This window comes from Phalaenopsis equestris, unplaced genomic scaffold (genome assembly GCF_001263595.1).
Source record: "Phalaenopsis equestris unplaced genomic scaffold, ASM126359v1 Scaffold000002, whole genome shotgun sequence".
In the NCBI taxonomy this organism is placed as follows: domain Eukaryota; kingdom Viridiplantae; phylum Streptophyta; class Magnoliopsida; order Asparagales; family Orchidaceae; genus Phalaenopsis; species Phalaenopsis equestris.
The window spans coordinates 65,697,902-65,717,064 of record NW_018164444.1 but is presented as its reverse complement, the minus strand read 5'-3'; positions in this window follow the sequence as shown (position 1 = coordinate 65,717,064).

The window sequence follows — 19,163 nt, the reverse complement described above, 5'->3', positions numbered from 1 at the left end:
CCTCGTATTATTATCAAAAAACTTTCTCTAAACATACATATGTGCATAAAAAATAATGTTTGATCAAAATGTAATTTTACAGCTCAACAAAGTTCAAAATAAAACAAGTCGGCAAAAGTCATAATCATTCCAAAAAACTTCCTAAAATTTATGTTCAATCACAAAATCAAAACCAAGTTAATTTTATTCCACCTTAAGATTCAGGTCTGAATTGATTCCTGATTTCAAGCCGCCGATTTATGACGATATTTTAAGGAAATTCCTATTTGGGTAAAACTCCTTAATCTTCCCTTATTCAGGTAGTCGAAATTTGGTATTTCAAAAATTGCTAATCATATTGGAATCCCTTTAGTTGTGGATCCTTTAACAGCAAAAGGTACTAGTTAACTCGTGCTAAAGTGAAGTACAAATTAATGTCAAGTTCATTTTTTCTTAATAATATTACCATTCTTGTAAAAAATCAAGAAATTGTTATTCTTGGCATCCATGAATGGAAGCCTTCACCATGCAAAATTTGTTCCACTTCTTCTCATAATTTATTGAACTGTCCTAAATCTAATAGTCAACCAGTTCGAAGACCTAATCCTAGCTCTCGAGGAAGGACTTCAACAGAGATTTACCTTCCAATGGAACACACGGAGCTAGAATTAAGTTTGTCTTTATTGATCGATCGACTCATAATTTAAATATGAATCCAAAATCCTATTAGGGAGAATACAACATTAGATTCTGATAATGTTTTTGCAATTCTTTTTGAGAAATTTTCATTGAAGCTCCCGATTTAAACATTCCTCCTGATGATGATTTGATTAATTTGGAAATAGTTCATATTTATTTATTTGGTTCTTGCAATTAACATAAAAAATTTCATCTATTATCATTAATAATCATCATTTACTAATTGTGAATCATAATGTTAATAATGCTTTGGCAGCCCTCCACATAAAACCTTTTCACACACCCCCTAACGGACCGTTACATGCTTGACGGCGGTGAGACGCCCCCGCATAGCTTTCCTCCAGACAGCCGGTGCTGAAAACCACGCCGATTTTTTTGGCAGCACGTCCCACGTGCAAAGGTTCTTCGAACCTCTGCATCCCCCTCCCCCTTATTTTATGCCGCCAATTTATTTATTTATTTATTTATTTTTATACGGCCGGACGAAATCGGTTTCCGCCGCATGTGTATTTATCACACCAAACGGCATCCGATGCCCCCCGTGGTCCCCACCCTCCCTTCCCCGTTACGTTTCGCCCGAAACTCCCCACCACCAGCTACCATCACCCGCCCGCACACACTTTCTCTCCTCTCATCCCCACCGTCCATTCCAGTTTCCGAGAAGTGGAAAGTAGGAAATCATCTTGGAAGATAGCACAAGTGCTGATAAAGTAAATACTTTGGAGTCTATCTTCATTCCCCGCACATAAATTTCCTCACTTCCCACCTTTCTCCCTCTTCCAACCTCATGGCCATGTCGGCTTCGCCGGAGCCCAGGCGACTAACGGCGGAGCTTCGTCAGCCGGCGGCCCCCGCGCCGCCCGCCGACTTCCACGGCCGCTCGCCGCTGCCTTCCAAACCCTTGGCGGCGAAGAACGTCGAGGCCGAAGAAGATGATCAATTCCGCACGCCGACGACGGAGGAGAGCCGACTGAATTCAACTCCGACGACCTGTCCTCCGCCGCCGGCGAAGATGAAGCGCGGCGCGGGATGCAAGAGGAAGCTGTCGGAGCTGGAGTTCTTCAAAGTGGAGGCGGATGAGATCGAGCGGCTGTTTCGACCGAGGGATCTGCTGTGCGGCAGGAAAAGAAGGGGAAGCGTTTGTCAGGAAGAGAGAGAAACGAGTTCTTCTCTTTCATCTGTGTGATTATGTATACGGATCTGATGATCACTGCTTGTGAGATGTAATTGTTAGTTCGATCGACATGAATATATGTAATTGTTGATTTTCTCTTCCTGTTTCACTTGATGATCGAATTGGTTGTTTTGTGATAAGATCTGATCTGCCTTGCAGATTAATTATGCATATGCGATGCTGTTAATTGTTGCAAATTATGATTTTTCGGGCTGAAGATTATTGAAATTTGGGAGAAAAATTTGCGTACAAAGCATTGCGTATGACAGAGAGGTTATTCACAGGGTATTGAGGGTTATATCCGTGTTATACGCCCTGTAATTTCTCTGTAATCTCCATATAACCTACATGTACCTTCTAGTATGTTCCAAGTTTCTATTTTCATATATTTGTAGATTACATATAGGTTAAAAACAGATTGAAAGAGATATAACATGAATATAATTTCTCAATAATCTCTCTGACTTACACAGCGCAGCACAAATTTTTCTCAAAATTCTGAGCTTCTGCTGAGTCCGTGCGGAAAGAGAGAGAAGAAAGAGGGAGGAAGGAAGTGGAGAGAGAGAGAGAGAGAGAGGAAGAGAGGAAAGTCTATTGGATATGTACGTTAGGAAGCGTATGCAGGAGGCATAGGGTTCTTTTTGGCAGCCGGCCTTCGCATTGGATGCTTTACTGTGTGAAATGTAAGGATTAAGCTATCTAAGAGTGTGATAATATTCATAAAAGTAAAAATATATTAATTTGATTATAATTAATTAATTATTTATTTAAGGGGGTGTAATAATTTTCATTTTTCATGGCTATTCCTTTAATGATGAGAAGGGAAAACAGGAGTTAGGTCCAGTCCTTGGATGATGACAAGAAATGGACCACGGGATTAGGTTTAGTTTGATAGCACTAATTTTTTTTAATGTAATAAAGTATAAAAATAATTATTTCTTATATTTAAATATTACATTCACGAAAATATTCCAACATGATTTGTATAAAAAATAATATCTATTGTAATAAATTTTATAGAAGGATAAGAATATAAAATAATAAACATTAATGTTTGAAATTATATGACATTGAATTAAATATAATTATTTTTTTCTAGAAATTTCACACATCCTTTAATTATATGTATGTTAAGTATTGCATGATAGAATATTAGTATAGTAGTAGAAAAAAATTCAATGTCTTATCTATATATGGAGATTCAACATATACACAAATAAGAGGAGACAGACACCAAAACTTTTTCATGAATATTTTGGCAGTAGATCAAAATAATTCATTATATGAGTAAGATAAATGAAATTCAATCTTTCCCTCAATTGAAAAGAAGAAATTATAAATTTGAGAGTACTAGTTTGGTTTGATGTTGTGGGAATTGTTGGAAAAATAATTAATGATGATAATGATGGTAGTCATATCATAAAAGTTAGACAATGACAATTAAGTCATGATTATCAAATAATAACAAATTGGAGATAAATAAAAGATGATAGCTAGATAATTATAATAAAGTGAAAATAATAGTAATTAAGAGAAAATGACTTGTGATGATGTTCAATGGAAGAAAATCAGAAGATGACAACTAGGCAATAGCAATCAAATGAATATGGTAAGAAAAAATTGGTATGGTTAGGTGACAGAAACTGTATGATGGTGTATAGGATATTGTTGTTATATGCGATAGCGTCAGGCGACAGTTATTGGTGGCAATCATCCGTGTCAGTCATAAAAAAATGTTATAGAGTTCTCTAGATCTCTGTACTTCATCTCAATATAGATAAGGCCCATACTTCTTATTGTACAAAGAATGAGAGTCTATTAATAGTTTTATGTATTTGCATTTTGATAATTTTAGCCAGAATGTTCAAATTACTCCATGTGATGATTAATATTAATTTCCTAATCGTAGTATATTCTTTTAACATCTAAATGCCCAAATAATATCAAAATTTAGTGATATTTGACTCATTGAATTCTTTTCATTAAGGCGCTCATTTTCATTACAAGTTGGCAAATTGAAAGATTATGTAATCATTATTTTAATGTTACAAAATAATCAACTACCATTTAATTAATGTTTGATTTGAGCTTATTTGGAATTAAATCATGAAACTTGTGATGTAATTGATTCATGTCATCAAGTAATTCTAATTGATGAGAAATTTATTGAAATTATAATTATTATAATAAGATTCTTGATTAATGCACAAAATGCCTCAATCATTATCCTTGATTGATGAATTGATTGTCAACTATTGAAAAGATGCCTTTAAACAAGAACATATGAAATATATATATCATATTTATTTCTTATAAATGAATCCAAAGTATTGTTTGATAGAAAATTTACAATATATAGTAGAGTGAGATATATATCATCACGGATGAACTTTAGAAAATATACAAACAAATAATTAGAAATGACATATGAGAAATCAAAATTATTATGTAGAAAATCTAAAAAAGGGAAAAAAACCTGAAGCTTTGCTCAAATGAAATAATCCAAAAAAATTTATAAAGATTACAGAGGTCCACGATCTCTTCCATTAGAGAAGACAAAATTATAAATCCAAGAATACTTGCTTGAACCTTTTTTATCATGATAGAAGTAGTGAAGAGTGATGATGAACAAAGAGTGAAGATATTAATTACTCTATCATAAGATTTTGAATTGATGCTCTATAATATCTTGAATATAATATTTTAGCTATACTATATAAATTAAAAAGTGACTCCTGTGAATCCATGAACATGTTTGGATCCATGAGTATGCTCGTATTAAGGAGAAGAATAAATAAAATTGTGCTTCTAACTATGGGGCATGGATAGCTCTCTACATATTTGTGAAACAATTTCACACACTAAATACCGAATAAGAAAGAGAACCTACACCCGTTTGTACAGATAGACCCATCAACAATAAGGGTACCACTAATAAGTCTAAGCCACAATAAGCCTGTGTATGTACTAAAAATACAATTTAGTTATAAATTAATTAAGATTTAATTTTTTTTATTTATTGTCATTCTTGTTTTTTTTTTTCTTAAGATAAGAATATATGACTTAAACAACTTCAAAGATAGATTTCTATGCATGGGAATTCTCTTTAGGTGGAACTTCTTGACAGTTACAATTTACCTGTGAAGTCAAACATGGGGGTAGTTGAAGGTGGACGTTGCTTATTCTGGTGATGGAGACAACATAATTGCTAACTTTGTAAGAAGGTGAACGTTTGCATTTAGTGAAGAGAAGAAAGCTTGTATCATGTAGTGGGGGAAGCTTGTATCATTGCCTATATCATCCTTTACTTCTTAATAGCATAGTTCTTATGATATTTTTCATAATGTTAACATCCATAAACATCATATGATAATTATTTTTTTTAAATAATATTTCATAAACTCATGCTTAATGGTGCCATTCAAATATATGTTTTATGAAGGTGTCATTTATCTACGGATAATAATATATTCATGTGTATAACTAAATACTTCATTAATTTAATTTTTAACCCTTTTTTATGGTATATTACAATAATTATCCTCATTTTATATCATAGTGAGTGAGGGAAAAGTATGAGTGAGTGAAAAGTAAGAGAAATGTTGGAAAAGAGAAAAATGATAGATAAATTGGGGAGCCATTGGAATAGCTTCTGAAGGTCAATTTTCTTGGCACTTGTTTTGGTTGTAAGATAGAGATCGAGATGTGCTAAAATTGATGTGCTAAAATTGAATATATTATTTTAAGACTTTGAGTGCCACTGAAGCAATTTTAATTTGTATAAATGAATAAATCTAAATATATTTTTTTTTTTCTATTAAGATATTTAATAATCATGTACGTAGAAAAATTCATGATATCACAATATGTTATTAATGTAACTGCATATGGGCATTCATAAAAACATGAAAGTTATTATGTTTAGGTGACATGTTTCATGTTATGTAAGTGTAAGTTTATTTATTATTATGATATATGTGATTTCTTATTATGATTTTAAATGGGATTTGAAGCATGAAAACTCTCCATAATGTACATGTTATCAAGTGGCATGATATGGATTCTTTCTCTACATGACAATATGACATACATGTTATTATGTGATAGTATATGTGTTCTACAACATGTACTTTAAGGCATTATTCTTAGGATTATGTTTTGCATCTAGTAATGTATAAGAATATGACTAGTAAATATGATATAAATAATTTAAAAAAAAATGATTCAGAAGTACTCGGCTAGCGAGCTTCTCAAAATGATTGAATGAGAACATGTGAAAAAATTTATATTATATGATACACATGAAAATGAATAATTATATACTAATAGGAAAATGTAAATTGTGATGACTAAATATTATTTGAAATGAAATAATGATGACAAATGAGCTGCAGGCACTACATTGATTCCAAAGGAAAATTTTCATACATACCACACTGTTTTTATGTATTTACATATTTAACACCTAAAGTTTGATATTTACATTTATAACATCTCCATATTAAAATCTATAAATAAAAAAGTGTACTTCACGTTTTGAAAGTTAATAATCGTGGTATTTTTTATGTGATGTCAAAAATTTTGAGTGTCACATATGTAAATATGAAAGTTTAGGTGTTAGATATGTAAATATATAAAAATAGTGTGATATGTCACCGTAATTTTGAAAAATGTTGAGTAAACTTTGGGGGAATTTACATACTTATCACCCAATTCCTATGTATTTACATAATTCCAACACAAGCTTTATTTTTTTTTACATATATACCGCACAAATCTTTCATATTACCTCTAAAATAGCACTAACCATACATTTTCAAGCATAGGAAAATATAAAGATTGACGTTTAGGCTTTGGATATGTAATTAAATACATAGCAATTATGGGGCATACATGCAAATCTTCCAAAATTTTAATTATATGGCTTGGAATTTAGTGGAACCCAACGTCATTCGAGTAACATGAAGTATTTTATATGGTTAAGGTCTTATCCATAAGGAATTTTTCGGGTCCCCATAAATATAAATTAATGTCATGGTTCAGTCTAGTAAGAGTAGTCTTTTAAGACAAGATTGATTGCTTGTGTTGAAAGATAAATCAATCAATCATTTTATACAAATCTCAAAGACCTTTGGGATTTGCTCGGGTTTATCTTCAAATTTACGTTTCGTTTACTACTAATTTTCTGTTTTTGAAAGAAAGTTAGATTAATGACATTAATTATTGCGTGTGGGAAGATTTGTGGCAATGGTGATAATTTAATGTATTAGAGTTTCACAAAAATTCATCACACACACGTAATTAAAAAGTTGTCAGAAGGAGACAATGGTTAATAAATCACGGCAGTCAAAATTATCAATTATAAAATTGTAAGTACATAGGTTCAGTCTTCTCTTGAATTCAAGAAGATAGAATTATAATGTTGATAATCACAAATAGAGAATAGTCATCCAGATTTAACAGCTGTAATTGAGCTACAAAAAATGTAGTTATTGGAGATCTGGGTATTAATATTCGTAATTGATTGCTATAATGGAAGTGATATGTCACAGATGTTGTAGACAATGGTTGTAGTAACGTTAGTTTGTCATAGAGATCGTAGTTAGAAGCCACAGTAGTAATTGATCATATATGTCATAGTTGATAGTTGTAAGAGCATCGGTTAGCCACAAATATCATAGTTGGAAGCTAAAGTGATAACTAGCCACATATGTCATAATTGATCATATAGTTCTTAGTGGAGACCATAATAGCAAGTAGCTACATAGACAATAGTTGGTCACATAGGTTGTAGTATTAATAGCCACACATCTTGTAATTGGTCACGTAGACTGTAATGGGGAGCTACAATTGTATCTAACTATATAGGCCATAGCGGGTCAGTTGGCCACATATGTTATAGTGGAAGCCTTTAATAACAGTTGTTAGTCATGTAAATTGAAGTGGGAAGGTACAATAGTAATTAGTCATGAGCTTTAACAAAAAAAAATGAACGTTTGAACTCTACTCTTCTATCACATTTTTAGAAGAAAATTACTATTATTTGCCAAACAAAAAAAAATAAATTAATTATATTAGCAAAAAGAAAAAAAAAAGTGTGTTTAAAATCATTAAGCAGGCCACCAATAATCACTTTTTCAAAAAGAGTGATAAAAGCTCAAAAGGGAGACTAAAGGCATCAGCTTTAATAATGTATATCAATAAAAGTGACCAAAATGTAATATTCAGACATTTTCAAATCACTATTTCTTACGGCACACAATTAAAGCAGCGTACCTACGCTAAGAAAGTACTCATTTAATGCAACCACATTTACTTTTGACTTCATGAATATACCAACCAGCCAACATATGCACAGTGTAATTTCTTCAATAAATCAATATTTGAATTAAAATTTTATTTAATTAGCCAAATTGTTTATTGTTTTTCAAAGCCCAACAAGTATAATAAGTAGATTAGGTTGGGTTCCCTTACCGAAGTTGAAAAAGGGAAGGATGAGGTAACTTAGCACCATGTTCAAGGATGTCATAAATATATTGCTATTATCACTATTTAATTTAATGATGGTAAGTTATTTGTTTTACGTGCAATTTGTTGATTGGTTTAGACTTTGTTCACGTGCAGAGATGAGCTCATCTGAATTATTTTAGTTTTATAATGTTGTGGCAACAGAGAGAGGACAAATTATGACAGTCTTTGTTGTCTTAATTTGAGCTGAGCCATTAAAATGAAAAAGAATATTCTCATAAATATTATCTCCATTATTATATCATTTTATTTGTTAAGATAAATAATAAATAATAAATAATAAATAAATTATTTTAACAAAAAATTAGAAAAAAAAAATTCAAATAATTTTAATGGATTAAATTTAGTGTTTATTTAAAGGTCAAGAAATTGACCTATTTACAATGCTGATTATTGAGCTTATGTTGAGCTGATGAGCTTTTTTTATTTTTTTTCTGACATACTGATGATATCTTAAAACTTGCAATATAGTACTACGACTTGGTGTTAATTACTATAAGGACAGTACGTTATGTCTCCATTACTTAATCTCTCCTCAAAGTAAAGGGATAAAACAATAATTTGCATACTCTTAAAGATTTAATGATTTTTTTTAGAAGATTTACATATCTACCTACCACCCAATTTCTATCAATTTACATATTAAAAACCAAAACTTTAATACATACATATGTATATATATATATATATATATATAAAGTTTAATGTTTACATATTGTTGAGGCCGAATTTGTGTGGTGGTCTGTGCCCAAGGAAGAGAGTGTTAGACCGAGAAGAGAAGAGAGAGAGAGAAGGAGATAAAGACTTTCCTAGTAGAGAAAATGGGGTGTTTCCGGGCTCGTAAACCCATTTTATTTCAATAGAAATAGAGATTAGGAGAGGGGGAGCAAAAAAAAGAGCTCTCCTATTTATTAATGATGGGAGGGTTAAGAAGTAAATTATAATATTATTATTGCTTAAAAAGAATGGTAAAAAAAATATTTTAGTCATTTGTGTTGGTGTATTCCAGTAGATGTCTCATCGATCCTGGATCTGTCAATTTGGAGTTTTTCTATCGCGGGGAGTCTTATTAGATACCTTATCGATCCTGTATTATAATATTATTATTGCCAAAAATCAAATTTATTAATTTCCTCTAATCCTTTAAAATGGTGGAATGTAAATAAATGATTAATTGATCTATTGAAGAGGATTTAGTTATGCTATATGATATCATCAGTTTAATCCTTATATAGTGTTGTGTGCCAAAAAAATTGTGATCGTGGAATGATTGTTAATGTTTAATGTTGCATAAATATCCATCACAAAGACAAATAGGGCTGTCAAAACGGTTCGTTGTTCGCGAACAACTCGTGTTCTACTCGTTAAGTAGCTCGTATTTGATTTGCTCGTTAAGCAAATGAGCCGAACATGAACAAAAATTTCTTCGTTCATGTTCGGCTCGTTTTGCAATCAAAATTATTAATTAAAATTTGAATAAAAATTCATTAAATTCTATTAAATGAATATTTTAATATAAATAATAAAATTTAAATATCGACCTACTCTTAACTTCATATGCCTGTGTGACTAGGCTATCAAAATGACTCATTATTCAAAAAGGCAAACGAGTCAAACACGGTTAAATTATTCGAGCTCGACATATAAAAGAGCAAAACAAGAATAATGATATTTTTTTTTAACGAGCAGAGCTTGGGCTTGCTTAAGCTCGACTCGTTTACATATCTAATGACTGTGTGACTAAGGTTGTTAAGACAGTCTCGTGTTCAACTTGTTAAGTAAACGAGTCGAACACAAACATTTTTTTTTTTGTTTTGAAATATAAACAAGTTAAACACAAACAATTGTATGTTTTAATGCACCAAACACTAGCAGAGCCCCGACTCACTCGTGTTAAGCTTGTTTACACCCCTACACACAAATAAAAAGAGAAAAAAAATCAAGATTTCTTACATGAAAATATCCGGAAAAGTAAAAAATCATGAGGCATAGCCCACTTAAAGTAATCCACTAGAAGTGTCCAAGTACAATGGTGCCTTATTCTCCTACAACTAGGAGAATAGTGTTACAAATTTATACCCAAAACTACAGTTATCTTTGTACAATGTAAAGAAAATACAATATGTTAATAACAACAATCGTATTTGACTACGGAAGTTGCAAGCATGAGTTGTCAGCGGCCGATTGTCATTGGTTGTGGCCAGTTACAACCGACGGTGGTCAGAAGTTATCACCATATATTCTCTTTAGAATAGACTGAAATTTCTCTTTTTGAGAGGGGCATTTTAGTTTGGGAAATAAATTTCCCAACAACTTGATCGGACACTCTATACTGATCCTCTTTGAGCATGGAGAGTTTTAATAATTTGAGAGTCTTAATGATATCAAAATTGAGTGTTTTTAGACTCTTTGTATTCCCTTCGTCAATATGTGGTGGTCGACGACGGTCCGAGGCTAACCGATGGCCATCACCGAGTTTACTTTTTAGAATAGGCCCTATAAATTCTCTTCCTGAGACAAGTATTTTAATATTTTGGGGAATAACTTCCTCATCAACCTGATCAAAATGTCTATATCGATCCTCCTTGATCATATGAGATTTTTAACAATTTGGGTGCCTTTTGTTAAAAATTTGGGTGCCTTAATGTCATCGAAATTGAGGGATCTCATACTCGTTGAATCTCCCTTGTCAAGATGCTCAATTTGACAATAAATATGTCAAATTTGAAGTTCATGACTATTCAATCAACAATTAGAAGCCTATAATTATTCTTCAACGACTTGATCTAAGTTTGATTGGCCTTGAATTGAACCAATTTTGACAACATTCAGTGTTATCTTATGGAGATGGTCAAATTGACTATAAACTTGTTGAGTCGGGGCCCTATATGACCTTGAATTTGAATTTGGTTGATCGTTTATCAGAAATGCATCAAGAATCGTGTTGGACGAAAATTTGTTGATAACACATCAAATAGTATTTTCACTTAGAATTTGAGTTGATTTAGTTGTTAATCTTATTTATCTTTGATTAGCACTATAGTCCTTAAATAGTTTTATATATGGCTCAACGAATATTATGTGGATTTTTAAGGAGAAACATAATTTAAGTGAAGTAATTATAAAGACCTTTTAGCAGTTCGATAAAGGTTATTTATATTCCTGCATTAATTGCACCATAAACTCTATAAATAAAGCCTCATCCCTCTCATGAAGGGGGATAGAGGGTGCATTTAGGGCAGCTTGTGCTTATCCAAATAAGCAGTTTATCCTGAAATGCGGCCCGCGAGTGCCCTGCGCGGTTCAACTTGCAGTATACGCGTAATGTAAAATCCCAACCGCGTCTTCAGATAAGTTGTCGAAAAATATTTTTCAAACGGTGAGACGGCGTTTTGAAAACGCCCCCTGCACTTATAAGCTGTCGCAAACGGGCTCGGAGTTTGAGGCTTGAAAAAGAGTTTGAAACTTTAAAGAGCTGAAGTCCAACATCACTCATGATGTCGTCTATCTCAACCAGCACCCGTCACCTACTTCCTGTCGGCCGACGCCAATTTCTATTAGCCGCCACCCGCTCCTTGCAACAAGTTCATCCGCACGTCGATGTCGTAATTCAAAAGATTTTATAACCCTTTTTCTCTTATGAGACAAGAGTATTTATAATCATCAACTTATAGTTAATATTTACAACAAGTTCAAGCATTGATTTTTATCTTTCTGGGTTTTACACGTAAAAACTTCAGGTAACTCTATTGGTTGCTTTTTTTCATCAAAGTACTAGTTGAACTCTCATGCAATGCAAATTTGATAATATATTAATCTAGTGCCTTGAGTTTTGTAGCACACATTAAGCTTAAAAAAATATTTATTTTTTATGATTATCTAAAAGTTATGCTAATTATGAGAAAATAATGATTTAGTTTTAAAATACTCACAAGCATTTGCATAAATACATACATATAATAGTTGATTTTTTTTCCAAATAGGGGTGTCAAAATTCCAGATAGGGATTGTCAAAATTCCAGATAGGGGTTGTTAAAATTTGACCCAACATGCTAACCCAGCCTTAACAACTAAAAAAAATCAGAGCTCAAGTTAAAAGTCTTAATTTGTTTAATTCTTAAACCAAAAATAACCCGTCAATCTTAAATTGATTCGAAATCGACCCATCAACTCTTATTTAACTTGAGATTGACTCGCCCAAATTATTATTATTACTTATGTTAAATGGGCTATACAGGTCGGGTTTGAGTTGTCCAGTTAAAAGCCAGTTGTGCTTGTGTTTGATTTTCTGATCGGTTTAACATTCAAATGGAGTTCAGGCCAAACAGTTTCGAATTGGATCAATTTCGAGTCAAGTCAACTTCATATCATGCCCAAATCCCACCTACTGACCGGAGTTGACATTCTAAATTCCAAACTATGCTCAATTCAAGTTCTAGATCTTATGCGGACTAGCTAAAACAGCCGGCTTGCCAAGCATGATGCTAGAGTCAAAGCCCTAATCATTTTTGGAACATCTGACCCTAATCTCTGCCGAAGCCCCACCTGGTTCTCCTTCAAGTTGAAGACGGAACAGAGGCTGAAATCCATCGTTTCAGCTAATTGATCGCAAAGGAGGCAGAGCAAAGGGCCAAGAGATGGCAAACCAAGGAGCAAAGAAGAGGAAGGAGGAAAACAGACAGCACATGGCCAATCTACAACGCCTCATCATCGCCTGTAACGTATGCATTCCTCAGCCCTAATTTTTATCCTTTCCGCATTCGATGAAATTCATGGCTTATCTTCCATTTAGTCTTATAAGATTTGTTTTTCTGATTCTGGTTTTTAGTTGTTTTAATGTTTGAGAATTACCGATTTCGATGCTTTAATTGATTGTGGATAGGCTAGCTAACTAAGCGAACTTATATGTATATTTTTTTCCTAGTGGAAATCGTGGGAAACGTGAACTCTATATGGACTGTTGTTAGCTTTTATCCATGAGCTATATCACGGGGAGGAATACAATATCCTCGGCATGATTTAAAAGATTACTGAGGTTATGACGTTTGTTTAGTGAGGATCTTCATTGAGTTGTCAATCATTACTGTTAATAACCTGTTAGGTTCTTTGGGATGAATGGCATTTGTTGCTGTCCGGCAACTCCAAGAAAACCCATGATTAAGAGGAGGAAGAGGTATTTCAGAGCATTTTTCATTGTATATCTAATACTCTGTAATAGGGATTGTATATTGAACTTAAGAGATATCATAAGAATCATTAAAGACCTATTAGACATTAATAACACTTAAACTTCCTATTAAACCTTATAATACACGTTGTAGGCATAGGACTACTAAGAAATGTTACAACCTATTAATTCAATCTAATAACTAGTTATACTTATTGACCCTAATAAGCTTTTTATTGACCCTAAGATCCCTTCAAAATTGGGTTTGCACTCAAGGTCGAATCATATAGCAAAATAGGATAAATTCAAGTGAGGAACCCATATAAAATCTTGAGTTTATGGCATGTTGTTGCAAGTGTTGGTCAAGGTGTAGAGGTGAACGACCATCAAGCCACAGTTCTGCGATTCACACGTGTCTGTGTAGGCAACAACCACTTCTCTAATTGTTTCGTTATGTCATGTAATGATTGCAATGTGATTGGGGTTGTCTTGGCTAGACATGAAGCATCTTCTGTAAAAATTGAAGGCAATTTAATCTCTTGTGGTGGAATAGGAGAGGATACTTGGATCACCTGTTGAATTAAGCAGGGAGATAGAAGAAGCTATTGGATTGTCGATTGAACCACTGGAGTTAGAGAGGACGTGTCAATGTTTCTCTGAACCAAACAAAGGGCTTGAGCAGGTCTTTTCTATTTGTTAAGAGCTTAAATGCATTGTAAAACTTTTGTTTTTTGTTAACACACTAAAAATTCATCTGCTATCGCTTGCATTAATTTGTTTTTTCTGATTTTTTATCGTTTATCTGCTAAATGGAGTGTCAAGGTCAAGCTATAGCGCTAAAAAGTTCATTCAATTTATTAAACTGTGTTCTGATGGCTTGAAAATTTGGTTTTTGCACCAAATTCATTTGTCATTGGCGTTAAGGGCCATTTCATCAGACATCTTTCTGCATTTTGAAACATATGAGGAGAAATCTAGGAAGGGAAAATTGTATTGAGGCAATAAATTTGGTGTGATATGGTGGAATACATCTGAATAAGGAGTGTGGATTTACCGATGGAGGCAAAGGATTGGTGAGATCTAGTTTGTAGCAGTGACGTCGGCATTTGTGACAACAATTCATAGTTTGTGTGGGCAGAGTTGCCAAATTCGAGCCTTGGTGAGTGGCTAGGAAGGTAAATCATCACCAAAATAGAGGACTAAGGCAGATCTAGGATGTGCAGGATGTAGGTTGGATCCAAAATTATTAGGGAAGATCTACAATGCAAAAGAAACAAGATCATGGCATGACAAACTACATTGCCTTAGAGTTGTCTATTGCGAGTAGCTAGCGAACATTGTGAGTGGAGGTCACATGATTGCATTATCCAAGCCAAAAAGATTGCATAATAGGATAGAGGTAGAGGATTGTGGAATGTGTAGCCTGGGATTGTGAAAGGAAAAACATGTCTATGACGTCACCATATGCGAGTGGAGGTGATGCTCCTTTTGTTGGATTTGGACAAAGATCACGAGCAAATGCATTGGTAGGCACAATTTGGCTTGATAGAGATGGATAGCTCAAATAATAGGATCTGTGGAGATCCATGCTGAGTTCGATGGGATAGGCGAATGCAGAGTGGATATAAGCTTTTGATATGATTTTACATCGGCAAACATAAATGCGCTTGTCATTTGAGTAATACAAGGAATCAAATCCAAAACCAATTTTACAAGGAATAAATGTGACTTTTTAAAGTAAAGCTAAGTAATAGCTAGAAAACCCAATTTTCTATTTAAAATAACACTTTATTGAAATTGTGTTTTAATTTCCTTTGGATTGACTAAATATCCAAAATTATTGTTGAGCTAGATGAGAAGGTTTTCATAAAAAACTATTGTTGTCAATTAGGAACAAATATAGTTTTTTAGTTTCTGTCGAAAGCAATTAAAAACCTAATTTATAAAGCATAATGTAATGTGTCTATGTACTTAGTAATTTAAAAAACAAAATTTAATTTCCCTTAAAGATTGTTAAGGTTTAAAAGCAATAGTTCAATTCTCCTAAATCCTTGTTATGATTTTCCTGATATTGAATTATACTCTGTCGAAATCTAAACTACATTAAAATTTAAACTGGAATTGTAGCCATCATTCATTTTAAATGAGTTTATATAATACACAAATAGGCATAAGAACTAAACTTGCGAGAAATCTTTTTTTACAAACACTCAGCTTCCATGTTACAAATCCAAAGAAAAGATTCTTAGCATAGCATGCTTGCTTTTATCACACAAACACTGTAAACATTTCATTTCAACCATATAACTAAGTGTTTACAAGAGATTAATAAGATAAAATTTGAAATAAAGAACCCGGTTTTTCTAAGGATGATTCAACCGCACTAGCCCTGGCTAGGGCTGTCAAAACGGCTCGTTGTTCGCATCCTGTTCACTTGTTTGCTATGTTAACGAGCTGAACACTAACAAAGATTTGTTCGTTCATATTTGACTCGTTTTGACTCGAAATACTACTTATCAATTGTATATATATATATATTATTTATTTATTGATGAGTACTATTTTAAAAAAAAAACTTAATTGACTACAAGACTATAAAGATTTACATTCAATTAAAATTATTAATTAATAAAATAGAATAAAAATTATTAAATTAGATTCAAATGATGTTTTAATATAAAGAATAATTTTTAAATCTTGCCCCAACTCTTAAAATCTTATAGCTACGTGATTAGTGTTGTCAAAATAATTATTTGTTCGTGAACAGTTTGTGTTTAGCTCGCTAAGCAAACGAGTCAAACTTGAGCATATTTTTTTAGCTTGAAATATAAACGGGCCGAACACGAGCTGAGTCTGGGCTTGCTCGTGTTTGGCTTGTTTACACCCCTAGCCTTGGCCGAGTTTTCCTTCTCCTTCCTTTTACTTCTTCTCTTGCTTAGTTAGACTAGGAATCAATATTTTCGCAATTCACTCACTCAAACACGCTCACATTCACTACTCACTCCCTACTCTCCTAGACTATTTTCTTGAGCCTTCCACTCCGGTCAACCGCCCTTCCCCCTAAAAAATTGAATTTGAGCATGCTTAGAAGTTCCCGTCTGGGCCGTCTTGCTGTAGCACTATGGAGATGACATTGCGGGGTTGGGAATGTGTTAAGGTGGCCAAGGTATGATGCTGTAGTGCCAAGTTCTCTTTCTTTTGGTTATTTTGTCTAGCGCTAATAACGCTACGACGCTCCGGAGAATGGCACTGAGGCGCTGGGTAGATAGCATTGAGGCGTGCTGGATTTATTGGTGTTGAGGCGCTGTCTTCTGATGTTGAGGCTCTAGGAAGTTGGCACTACTCAAACTCACGGGAAAAATTCTATTGAGAAAACCCATCACAATGCCTAGGAGCTAGGCCCTAGGCCCAGTATTGCGGTGCTCAAGTGAACTTCACCAATTCTTCCTGAAACTTTTTTATGGGTTTTCCCACACAAATACATACAAAATTATGCAATATATGAAGAGAAACATGTAATAAAGACAAGTATTTAGGTAAGTCTTTCGGTGTTTTCTCACAGCGCTATTGGTTTGCTGGATGCAGGAAATATAAGGGGAGGCTTTGCAGAGGGATGCATTAAAGGTGGGAGGTGAGATGAAGAGGAAGTGATGAAGACAACAATGGATATTTGTTTTTTGTTGGAATGAAGCTTTTCTTTTAGTTTTATGTCTGTGGTGACAATAAGAATTGCGGGAGTTTTAGACCAATGAAATTTGAGACCAAGATGGATTAGGAGGATATGTCTCAACAAGAGCATTAATTGTTACAAGCTTATTGGATCAAGGGCAAAAATAGGAGCTGCAGGCTGTTGGGATGTCCAAGAAATCACATGATTCAGAAGAGGAAGAAGAAACTTCAGTGCATACTTGATAGTACCCAATAGGAAGTATATATAGGGCTTACAACATATCATAAGAGTCATTAAAAACCTATACGTCACGAACTACTCTTCAATTACCTATTAAACCTTTTAATATCCATCATTGGCATATGACCACTAAGGCATGTTCTAACCTCTTAACTCTATCTAATGACCAACTATACTTATTGAACCTAACAAGTGCTTGTAGATTTTTTTTTTATAACAATTCTCCGTGGAATAATTTTGACACATTGCATTTTTTGAGGTACAGAAAAGAGTTGTAATATGAGGACTTGCTTGGTCTGGTTTGCATCGTGGAGTGAAGCAATTCTAAGAACTGGCTAGGAAAGGGAAGCTGCAAGAAATGGACATAAAGCATATACATTCTTTCCATATTTTTTAATGCTTAGAAATTTTGAAGGAATTGCAAAACGATAGCACAATCATTGTAGGATAAATATCATGTAGGTCCTCAAGGTTGAGGTTTGGATCAGGTGCATGTTTTTGAAAACTCTCCACTTAGATCAAACAGTCAAGATTCTTTTTTCAATGTCTTTTTGTTAAGAAATCCATGAATTGAGTAAAAACGACAAATTTACCCCAACATTTTTCCTTAACTTCCCATCTTTCGTTGAGAACCCTTTCTTTTTCTCCTCACATGTCCAGGATCCATGAAGAGAGAAAAGGGATGGGAGATGGCGGGTGCGGGGTTGGAATGGTGGCGTCTAATGTGCACATTGATTTTTTTTGAAATTTATCAATTGGAATTCCACAAAATGGATGTAATCTAAAACTAAATATCTTTAGTTATAAAAAATGTGTGCAGAAGTCAAATGTATATAATAAAAGGTGGAAATATCACACAAGGCTTACTTTAGGTGTATGACTTAAGTTGAAGCAAGTGGTTATGTAACTAAAGTCCACTGGAACGATTAACTCAAGTGTACAATCTAGGTTCTAATTCATGAAACCGAAGTCACCAAGCTTAGTTTAACACAAATGATATGGTGATGTATAAAATGCTTATACTAACCAAAGAGTGGTTAAGCATTATGATATGTCACTCTACAAGTCGAGCACAAGATCAATTTGTTATTTTCATGATGATGATGGTGATGATATATATACATAAACGAGTCAAGTGCAAGCAATGTCAGGTTACACAAGATTTTTATGGGTGAACACTCCTAGCCAACACTGTGTACTGTTGACCTCATTTTATGAGGTATTCCTTTCCTTTTCCTTAGATATACAGAGGACTGGATTGGGACCCACTATATTTAGGAATTCAAGTCATTTCTTCGCTCTTTGAAGTTTCATATGGACGGTTTCAAATCCTCAGCATTCGATTGAGTCGATTAAAGCCGGCGTATTGAAGCTCAAGTTGAGCTCTTATAGGGGTTTAAAAGCTATAAGCAGACCCCACTACGTACGACGTTTGACTTGTTGCCGGTAGTGCTATGCTTGACTTTGGTTTTTGCTTAGGCGAGGGTCGGTCAGTGTTTTACTTGTTAAACGATTCCGGTTGGATCAAAATAACTTCATTTAACACCCCGGATGATAAAACAGACCGCACCGTGCATCTGGAACGTCGACTTTAGTCAGGAAGGACATGTATATTAATAGGGTTTCGAATTGGGTTGAATTGTGCGTAAATTGGTGAATTTGAGTAAAATAATGTTGACCTCATTTTTAGTGAGGTCTTAGTCTTC